Genomic DNA, 11,860 nt, shown 5'->3' on the forward strand with positions numbered 1-11,860 from the left:
TGAAACATTTCATTGCATTCACAAACATATGCAAACAAATCCAACATTTGACTTTTAATGGGAAGGTTGAAGCTTTTCTAAAATCAAGTGAGACTACCCATCGGCCATACTGTATTGTATTTTATGTACTTGCACTGCTCCCAAAAATCAATTTGAGGATACCAAATGAAATATTAGATTCCAATTTCATATTGCTGCACATTCAAAAATCATTTGTGAACGTTCAGTTGTACATTTTGCTTCTATTTTGATATACATGTTATTATTTGGCCAACATTACTATGTTTTATGAGCAGTCTAGGACCCCTGCGTAGGTGTCGTGCACTGCTAGGTGTCCTTGGAGCACAGGTTAAGAATGGTTATCAAGATGATTTCAAATCAAATGCACTATAAAAAGTGATGTGCATGTAGGAGAACTTTCTATCATAATTTGCCTTAATCTATTTCAAATCGATTTGGCATTTCACTTACAAATGATTCATTTTCTACCTTAATGTAAAAACAGGCACATTTTATCATTGATATCCTTAAAGCTGTGATGTTGTTATCTACTACTACCAGATGAACTGGTTCCCTGATGTCATAGGATTCGAACTTAGGAGGAACCATGAGTGCTAGGTTAACAGACATGTCTACCTGCTTACACTGAATTAATATAGTGACCCTGCTATAGGCAAACTCTCCAGATTCTGTTTCATATTTTTGTACACTTTGGTCTCTCCTCTGAATAAGGGTGTAATTTGAGCTGTAAACAAGAAGATTACTTTGTTCTAAAAATATTTTGTCATAGGCTGCTACATCCGAGCCTAAAATATGAGTGATCTGAGTTACCGCTATATATTCATACTCTGTTAAGCTGTAAGGGTATGTAGAACCAACGCTGAAAATGCAATTTTCTATTTTTAAGTATTGTTGTCTGTTTCTCTTATATGAACACATCATGCTCTGGTAAAATTCTGCATCAACACTATCAGGAGGCAAATGATTTTCCATTAACGCAGTTAATACTTGTATCATATTTACTGCATCTAGAATTTGTGTTTCTATACCTACTGCACCATGCACATGTTGTAAAAGGACACCATTACGATCTTCAAAAACAAAACAATTAGCACTGTCTATTAAGTGGACCAATTGATGAACATCCATTGTCAAAAATCTTTTTTCATATAAATCATTAAACAGTTGCACAAACAAAAGGAAACATGGTTCTATTATATTTAAATCTTCCTGGCTAATGTCATCATTTAATAGCTTATGGATTGCTTTGCTAAGTGCACAAAAGTGCACTGATGTCTGTGTCAAAACATGTTTTAACACAGGCATTTCATAAAATAAAATAAAAGAAAGTTTTGAAATTCTGAGGTCTTCCAAGATGGTAGTTCATCAACAGACCGGAATGTATGACGGTACAATGCATGCATTTACAACGCATGCCTTTACAACGCAGTTTACATCGCGACTTCCATTACAATGCATGTTTTTACAACACATGCCATTACAACACATACCATTGCATTGCATACCATTACATTGCATAATTTCTGGGGGTAACAGTAGGGTAAGTGTTGGATAGTGTAGGGGTAAACATTACTATTCCCACTCCAGTGACTTCAACAGTAGGGTAAGTGTTGGATAGTGTAAGGGTAAACATTACTATTCCCACTCCAGAGAGTGCAACAGTAGGGTAAGTGTTGGATAGTGTAGGGGTAAAAACTATACGTTGTAATGGTATGCGTTGTAATGGCATGCATTGTAGTGACATGCATTGTAATGGCTGCGCTGTAATGGCATGGGATGCAAAGGATGTTGCGATGTAATGACTGTGTTGTAAAGGTAGTGCGTTGTAATGACTACGTTGTAAAGGTTGTTTCCCACAGACCATGGAACTCTACTAATATCCAGTGTACGTTTTATCTGTTTCAAACAGACATTAACTACTTTGACTTTTTCATAGAAATAGTATGAATGATGCTTATATTCTTTAGTGAACCAGATGGTCATCAACAATTTTATAATGCCACTACAAACACCATGCATGTAATCAATCACAAATCCTCTGGTTACACAAACATGTCTCAAAAACATGAACCACATGGGACCTTTGATCCCTCTTACACTGTGATCAGAAAGCCCACTCTCGCTATTAGCTATTGCACTGTTTACATCCGATTTAATAGTATTGATTGTCCTTGGTGGGCCTTTTGGGTGTTCAGCATTATAAGGAAATTCTCTACAGTGCCCTTTTCCTGAAACAGAGACTTCACCCTCTTGTAGACAATGCCAGCACCCAAACTTGCCATTAAGCTGGGTGCTGTTTGAAACAAGACAACGAGCTGGTAAATCACATGTGATTGTCATAAGTGTAGCGTGGCAAGTAAAACTTCAATTGTTGTGATCTTTAAATGACACTCCACTTTCCAGCTGTGCAAGTTCGTTATATAATGGTTTTGAGAAAGACCACATTATTGGTTTTTTTGAAGAAACCTAAATACCATATAGTAAGTCTTTGGTGGGATGCTTCTGCATAGGATTCAGTCATGGTTTGGAGATGGGGATATCCTTTCCCAGTTCCAGGCTGGCTTTATATCAAAGACTGGGACAATGGACCAAGTATTCAGATTCCTTCAAAGTTATTGGAAGGTTGTGGTGCTAGGCAAAGGGAGTCTCTACCTTGCATTCATTGATCTGAAGACTGCCTTTGACCTGGTTCCCAGATCCAGGCTATGGGCAACGCTGGGCAAAATGGGTATCCCCCCTTTTGTCCTTAACTTACTGGTCCGGCAACATGAGGGGAACTTTGCCCACGTCGGGTGGAGAGAACAGGTACAACTAACAGAGCTCATCCCTGTCAATAGAGGAGTAAAACAGGGCTGTGTTCTGGCCCCAACCCTGTTCTCCCTATATGTGAATGGGGTAGTGGATTTTCTCCTGGAGGAACCAGTAGACTTTCCCACCCTGGGGGGCTAAAAGATAACAACTCTGTTGTTTGCGGACGACATTCTGTTGATATCCAAGATCCCAGCAGGGTTACGGCGCCTAATTGGTCATAAATGGCACCTAAACAAAATTTATGGCCTTCAACCCCCGCAGGCCATGTAGTAAATGCTCTCTCCTAGGTAGGATTCCCCTTGAAAAGGTCGACACCTTTGATTATCTAGGTGTAAGACTTTCTGATACAATGAACTGGAGACCCCATCTAGGTTAGATGCTGATGGCAGTGGCACACAAACGTGTGGCCGGAGCAATAGCGAAAGAACATCGCTTTTCCCTCACTAGGCCTGTAGCTCCATCCCTCCAGATATACGATACAAAGGCGGTTAGCGCAGCCCTTTATGGAGCAGAAGTCTGGGGATTTGATAAACTAGATGAGCTCTGCAGATCAGAACACAAATTTCTAAGAGACCTAGTTACAGCACCCAAATACATCCCCCTCACCCCGTTACTAATGGCCATGGGCAGGCGGTCAATAGGTGACATAGCTAGGTTATGCCCCCTACTTTTCTGGGCTCGCATTAGGCGGACCGCTGAGCTCTCGCCTTAGGCAGAAGCCCTTACTGAGATTATCAGCCTAGATACTGGGGGGAAAATAGGCTTGATACGTGACATTAAGAGAACACTGCCAGCGATAGGGCTTTGTGGCTGCTGGGGTAGCCAGGAACCCCAAGGAGAGAGGAACTTAAACGCCTATACTGGGAATGGGTGTACCAACGAGAGATTAGCAGATCCAATGTGGGCAATTTGACAACAGATTTCTACTCTCACAAAGAAATGAGATATTATGAGCCCTAACTTGATTTAATCAAGGTACTGAGAGATACAATACTGTACATGCACTTTAGATATGGATCCCTTCCTGTTTGCAAAGTGACAGCAAAATGGTCCGCAAACAAAGAGGAAAATTGCCCAAGCTGCAAGGCCCCGACAGAAAGCATTGCCCACGTACTGTTTGCTTGCCCGGCATACAAAACACCACGGGCAAAATGACTGAGACCGCTTTGCCGGCAGCTTGGCACACAGGACCACCACATTTCACTACACATTCTTAATTCTGATTCCAGACCGTTTTATGGGTCAAGCCTGGCTCATATGGTGGAAAGCACTTACGAAATAGATACAGCTACAGGACAGCAGGGACTCTAAAGCCACATCAGTATTGATGCTAGAATTATCACGCACAAGAACTTTATTTGTTAAATTCCGGTTGTCAGCCTAAGCAAATGGAATGTCTTTTCAAGTACTGTATCACTGCTTGCCTTCAATGATGAAATATTGATTGTTTTTATATTGTTTTTTAGGATAATTATGTACATATTTATCATTGTTATTCTCTTTTTATCAACATTTTTAATATGTCATATGTATTTTAGACAGAAGATGCTAACTGACTAGCTGGCTACACTAATGTCCATGCTAACCACACATGTTGAACATTTGCACTCTCTTTTTAAGAAAAAACAATAGAAATGTCACTCTTGTTTTGCAGCTGTTATGACATTTCTGTCGAAATAAAGCTTAAATTGAAATATAGTAATATATTTTCACGCAGCTTTCTTTGAGATTCAGGTAGCTCGTTTACCATTAAGTACACTGACCACATTGATATTTTGGAACTTTTAAATACAGGAACGCCATCTGTGTTCATTGCAAATGAAAGGCTGTTGGGGTTTTTCAGGAATCCACTCTTGAATAAATCCAAATAAATGTACCCATCATATACATCTTTCATTGTTTGTTTCTCATTCTCCAAATAGTGATCAAATTGATGTTTCCTCACCTTTTCTGTAAAATGTTTTTGCCTACACATAGACTGTAACTGTGCAATTAGGCTATGCTGAATGAAATAAGACACTGAGTCACTTTGAATCAAATCTTTCACACAGTGTTGGTTAGGACAGGTCTTGGTGTTTTTTATCAACATGTGTATAGCAAGTGGCACAATAGTAAGTAATATTTGGGGCCTTAGCCTTTTTTTGATATATTTGTGACGGTGATGCATAGTTCTGAACATTCTATTATCATGTGGCCAGAGCAAATAGATGAGAGTCAGCATATAGTCAGCTGCCTCATAACTCAAGCGAAAACGAATAATAAAGCAACAAAGCAATAGCATGACCACCCCAAAGCATTTGTTGGAACCCTCAAAAAATAGGTGATGATTCATCTCTGGTATTAGTTTGATCAGAACAAATTTGAATTTCTTCGTACTCATTTTGAATGGTATATCCAACTTGAGCCATACGTTGTTCAAAACCAGAATCCAAGTCAATAATTAAATCATCTTTAAACTGAGCATCCATTTCACTTTTTAAGCTGCTACAAAGCGTATCCCAAACAGCGTCAATTGGATCTTCATCTGTAACATCTACTGGTGGGGTATAATCTGGTAATGCTGTACTGTTGTCTGAATGCAATGTACACTGCTCTGCAGAAGGTGATGTATGAAGAACTATAACAAAAGAAAGTACGTCATTGTACATTTAGTAAGCAAAATATGTTTAATTAGTTTGCAAATGTATTATGTGTCAGTAACCAATTACATTTTCTGTGGACGAAACTCAATGTGGGTTGATGATGACCTTCATTTTTGCAAGTGATGTGCTTTCAAACTATATACTTTCATGCATCAAATTGTTAATGCGAGTGGTTTAAAAAGGAGTATATAACTTGACCTTCCTGGTAGGTCGCTCCCCCGTGCTGCAGCTCCGCCTGCACCCCTGCTGTAGTGTCCTGATCGCCGCCAAAGTCGAGGTCCTCCACCACCCGCAGGCTTCCACCTGCGCCTCATCCCTGGTGGCCAGTGGTGGCCCTGGTTTGTATCCGTTCCACTGTGCCTTCTTTGCCTGTCCGCTCCTTCTCTGTGCCCCCCTGCCCTCCACTTGCAGCTCTGTTCTGTGCCCCATTAACTGATTCTGTGCTCCCCTCTTCTCTGCTGTTGCCCCCTTTTGATTCTGTGCCCCGCCTTTCTCTGCTGTTGCCCCCTTTTGAATCTGTGCCCCGCTCTTCTCTGCTGCTGCCCCCTTTGATTCTGTGCCCCGTTTTTCTCTGCTGTTGCCCCATTGCTTGATTCTGTGTCCCGTTTTTCTCTGCTGTTGCCCCATTGCTCCATTCTGTGCCCCGTTTTTCTCTGCTGTTGCCCCATTGCTTGATTCTGTGCCCCGTTTTTCTCTGCTGTTGCCCCATTGCCTGATTCTGTGCCCCGTTAATTGATTCTGTGCCCCGCTCTTCTCTGCTGTTGCCCCCTTTTGATTCTGTGCACCACTCTTCTCTGCTGCTGCCCCCCTGATTCTGTGCCCCGCTGCTGACTTCCATGCCCTCCTGATCCCTGCCCCTGCCCGTTTCCTTCCTGAGATCGCCCCGCTCCGCTCCCCTGCCCCCGCCACTGCTTCCCCTGTGGCCCCAGCCCCCTCCGCGCCCATTCGCTGCCCCTGCTAACATACCTTGCGCAACCCGTCTGCTCCTCCCTCCCCTCCTCCCCATATATGGCAGCCGCTGCACGGCCGCGTGTAGCGGGCGCACCGTTGGCACACCAAAGGCGCGCCTAAGGCAAGCCTGTCTGCACCTGTCTGCACCTGGACCGCGCCCAGCACCAGACCCCTGCACCCCGCAGCAGCCACAAAGACCGCCGCTGCTACGACGCCAACACCCTCGTCGCTCTCAACCCAGGAAGGACCCACACCGGCTGCAAGGCCGCCCCAAAGAGCACCCACGGCCCCTTCACCTGCCTGAACTGCAGCTTCTCCTGCCTCGAAATTGCAGAGACGCCTGCCACGACGGAACCCAACCAGCTTAGATGCATCCTGATCAACACCCGCTCCGCACACAAACATGCCGTCGAACTCTGGAACCTACTCAACACCGCATCCCCGGATGTCGCCTTCCTGACCGAGACCTGGATGAACGAAGCCTCCTCGCCAGACATCGCCATAGCCATCCCCGATGGTTACAAGATCACCCGCAGAGACCGCACCAACAGGGCCGGAGGAGGAATCGCCATCGTCCACAAAAACACCATCAGGGTCTCAACAAACACCAACGACACCCTCAGCACCGCCGAACACATGCACTTCCAGATCCACACGGACCCCAAGACCACCCTAAGAGGCACCCTCATCTACAGACCGCCAGGACCCCGGCCTCAATTCTGTGACTCCATCGCTGACCTCATCAGCACGCACGTGCTGACCTCCACCGGCTACATCCTTCTCGGAGACCTGAACTATCATCTGGAGAACAACAACAACAACAACTCCTCCACCCTGATCGACAACCGCGCCAACCTCGGACTGAAACAGCTGGTCACGACGCCCACCCACATCGCCAGTCACACGCTTGATGCCATCTTCTCCTCAAGCCCCCACGTCACCTTCAGCCACACCGCCGAACTCACCTGGACAGACCACCACTGCATCCACTTCTCCTTCCGAAAAACCCCTCAAACACCACCGCACCCTTCAGACCCCCCGCCGCTGCTGGGGCAAAGGGGCACATGCAGCAACCATTTTTGCGAGCGCAAACGGTGCAATTCGCAAAAATCAGCCTTTTGCGCCCGCAAAAAGAGCATTTCGGATGCATGAAGGGTCAAGGCACTTGCAATTTGAGAATTCGCAATTAATTTCGAGTTCTCAAATTGCGATTGCATTTAAGGAATCGCAAATTGAGATTGCTTAAATGCAATGCATTAAAGTAAAATAATTAGCGATTTCGCTGATAGGGGGCGCAAATTACCATGAAGTTGAACTTCATGGTAATTTGCAAAAACTTTGAAAAATGCACGAAAGTGCATTTTTCAAAGTGGTAGGTTACACACACACATGTCCTTTGGACATGTGTGTGCGCAACATTTGTACACAGATCGATTTCAGGGGTGCAACAGGGTGTCATTTTGACACCCTTGCACCCTTGAAATTGCATTCTCAATTTGCGATTCTCTAATTGAGAATCGCAAATTGAGAACTTCCTTCCATTCATTCCTATGGGCCTCTAGGCCCATAGGAATGAATGGGGAGGTATTCCTTAATTGCAACTCGCAATATGTGACTCGCAATTAAGAAATATTTAGAGATCGCTATTTTGTAAGCAATTTCTACATGCATAGGCTTTTGCAATTCCTTATTAGCGAATCCTTATTTTTCGCTAATAAGGAATCGCAAATGGCATTTTTGATGCATGTGCTAGAAAGTCACTGAAGAACAACTACAGACAAGCCTCGCACTCAACCCCTGACCAACCCCACCAACCCCGATGATGGTGCACTCACCCTCAAACGCTGGATGAACGACTGCGCCAACACCATAGCTCCGCCGAAAAAACCCACCAACATAGACACCAGCAAAAGAGTCAGCTGGTTCACCCCGGAACTCCTCGACTCAAAGCACACCTGCCGGAAATTGGAGAACATATGGCACAATAACAAGATGCCAGACAGCCGCGCCGCCCACAAAGACGCCATCCGCAACCACCACCACCTCATCAGGACCGCCAAAAGGACCTCCTTCACAGACCGCCTTGACAACATCACACACAACAGCAAGGAACTCTTCACCATCGTGAAGGAACTCTCCAACCCCAGCTCCAGCGCCAACGACATCCCGCCATCGTAAGCCCTATGCGACTCCCTCACCACCTTCTTTCACTGGAAAATCACCGACATCCATGACAGCTTCAAACCCCGACAACCTGGGCCAATGTGAGCATCGAGGACACAATCAAGACCATGAGCACAATCCACTCCAGGTCCCCGTCCGACCCTCTCCCACACCACATCTTCAACAAAGCCAGTAATTCCATCGCACCCCACCTGCGCAAAATCATCAACCTCTCCTTCGAGACCGCTACCTTCCCTGAGAACTGGAAGCACGCAGAGATCAACGTCCTACTGAAGAAACCCAAGGCGGATCCGAGCGGCCTAAAGAACTTCCGACCCATCTCCTTGCTTCCATTCCCAGCAAAGGTCATCGAGAAGATAGTTAACACCCAGCTCACCCGTCACCTCAAAAACAACATCCTGGACCCCTCCCAATCAGGATTCTGCAGCAACCACAGCACCGACACCGTCCTCATCGCCGCCACAGACGACATCAGGATCCTTCTTCACAATGGCGAGACAGCGGCCCTCGTCCTCCTGGATCTCTCCGCTGCCTTCGACACCGTCTGCCACCGCACAGTATGCACGCGACTCCAAGATGCAGGGATCCAGAAGAAGGCCCTGGACTGTAACACCTCCTTCCTCTCGGGCAGAACTCAGAGAGTCCGCCTCCCCCCGTTCGGGTCCAAGGCCTCCGAGATCATCTGTGGCGTCCCACAAGGATCTTCCCTCAGCCCTACACTGTTCAACGTCTACATGGCACCACTAGCATGCATCGCCTGACAGCACGACCTCAATATAATCTCCTACGCTGACGACACTCAGCTGATCCTCTCCCTCACCAAGGACCCTCTCACCGCCAAAACCAACCTCCACCAGGGAATGAAGGCAGTCGCCGACTGGATGAAGGAAATCCGACTCAAGCTGAACTCAGACAAGATGGAGATCCTCATCCTCGGGTCCAAACCCTCAGCATGGGACGACTCATGGTGGCCCGCATCACTGGGGACCCCCCCAGCCCCCACCGACCACGCACGCAACCTGGGAGTCATCCTCGACTCAAAACTCACCATGACCAAACAAGCCAACGCTGTCTCCTCCACCTGCTTCAACACCCTCCGCATGCTCCGCAAGATCTACAGATGGATCCCGACAAACACAAGGAAAACAGTCACCCAGGCCCTAGTCAGCAGCAGACTCGACTACGGGAACGCCCTCTACGCCGGAGCCTCGTCCAAGCTCATCAACAGACTGCAAAGAATCCAAAACGCCTCTGCATGCCTGATCCTCGACGTCCTACGCCGCGACCACATCACCCCCCACCTGAGGAACCTGCACTGGCTCCCCGTCGAAAGGAGAATCTCCTTCAAGCTCCTGATCCACGAACACTAGGCACTCCACAAGACCGGCCCAGCCTATCTCAACAGTCAATTCTCCTTCTATGTACCCAACAGGAAACTCCACTCTGTTGACCACGCCCTGGCCACGGTCCCGCGCATCCGTAGAGCCACTTCCGGAGGCAGGTCCTTCTCCCACCGTGCCACCGAGACCTGGAACACCCTCCCCCTCTAACTATGACAAACCAAAGACCTGGCTCTTCGACCAATAGCAGCAGCACCCCCCTCCACCAGTGCCTTGAAACCCTTACAGGTAAGTAGTGCGCTTTACAAATTAAATGATTGATTGATTGATACTGTATCTTTGGGGATATTGTCATCTGCTGTGCTTGAAGTCTGCAAGGATCCTTCTTTTACTTTCTTCAGTGCTGCATATTGTATAATGTTGATATCTGCTTTTTTAATGAAATGTTCTGTCTACTCTCATGCAGAAAAAGGACAAATTAATTCAATTCTGCACCTGGTAACGTGTAGCACAGGACTTTTTGTGACTTCTAAAAGTCCCCCACTTTCCGAGCAATTCTTGTACCCACAGCATTAATTATTTAGTGTCCTGTGTGCATTCACCACATATGCATGGCTATTAGGATGGGACATGAAAATGAACAAATAGTGTTTTGGTATTTTGGTACAAGAACCTCCAGATGGTTGAGTGTGGTGCTATTGATTTGGCCTCATGCAAATCAGAGAAGCTGGTTTGGTGGCTTATTATGTTAATAATGTATTCTCAAAACTGGACAATATAACTTTGTGATCACGTTAAACTTACTGCACCATTTAATTCCAAAACGCAATGCTTTGTTTCTGCAGAACATGAATTTGAAGACGATTACAGTAATATATTAAGTACATAGCTAATAATTATTTAATTACTTACATGTATTAAGGGCTTGCCTAACTAAACTATCAGAAGAAAGAAAACAGCAGGGTAAAACCAAACTCATGCAGAGCAGCTCATACTCTTTGCAAGGAAGCCTGTTTCACACTCTTGCCTCAAAAAGAAAGAAGAGCCATCTGAAGTACTATCAACTGCATCTTAGAGTCTCTTTAAATTGGACAATTGATATCATCCTAATCTCAAAACACAAACCTCTAGGCAATCCGGGAAAATGTTCAGTTGAAAGTGACTGGTGTAGAAAGCAGACTTTAATACAAATTGTCATTATAGAAGAGAGTATATTCTGAGGTTACTGGCCATTGTGAGTAAATCTGTTTTGTAGATTGAAGTGTCCTCTGAACAGATTTGGTGTAATGTTTTATAATGTGCGCTTACCTCTAATAACCATTTTCTGTATGGCCCATGTTTTTCTCCTTTTCCAAGCTGTCCTCCTTTATTCACTGGCATCATTTTTACTGCTTCCAATAGTCTTGAATAATTATTTGCACATTCAACAGAAGTACATACTGTGGAGTACAGATTGAAATACACTTTAAATATGGAAATTGAGCTGTGCGTCTTTCTCACACAGACAATACTTTGACTTCCTCTCTTGGTATTATTTTATGATGACAAACTACTCAGTTCAGTATCTTCCTGGCTAATGGAAAGCCGCTAAAAGGTATTTACACTTGACAAACATACAATGATCTTGTAGCGGTGTTTTCAAGATTCACATTTTTCGCGAATTACTGATATGTCCCTTGTAAAGTGGTATATCATATACCCAGGCCCAGCACTTGAAATGTTACCAGTGAGTTTCTAGCACTGATTACGCCAACATAAGTAGCCTCTCAGGTCTGCCATTGTAGAGCCCATGTGTGCAGTTTACTGCCACTTCGACTTGGCTTTTAAAGCTACTTGCCAAGTCTCAAAATCCCCATTTATTTTATATAAGTCATCCCAGGCAACCCTTCTGAGCAGGGTGTCATTTAAATA

At 45.2% G+C, this 11,860-nt stretch overlaps 1 pseudogene; it reads right to left on the minus strand.

Moving 5' to 3' along the window:
* Positions 1 to 4,489: 4,489 nt before the first annotated feature.
* On the minus strand, positions 4,490 to 11,332 carry LOC146853857 (uncharacterized; annotated as a pseudogene).
* Between the last annotated feature and the right edge of the window lie 528 nt (positions 11,333 to 11,860).

Source organism: Triturus cristatus, chromosome 4_1, assembly GCF_964204655.1.
Source record: "Triturus cristatus chromosome 4_1, aTriCri1.1, whole genome shotgun sequence".
NCBI classification, from domain to species: Eukaryota; Metazoa; Chordata; class Amphibia; order Caudata; family Salamandridae; genus Triturus; species Triturus cristatus.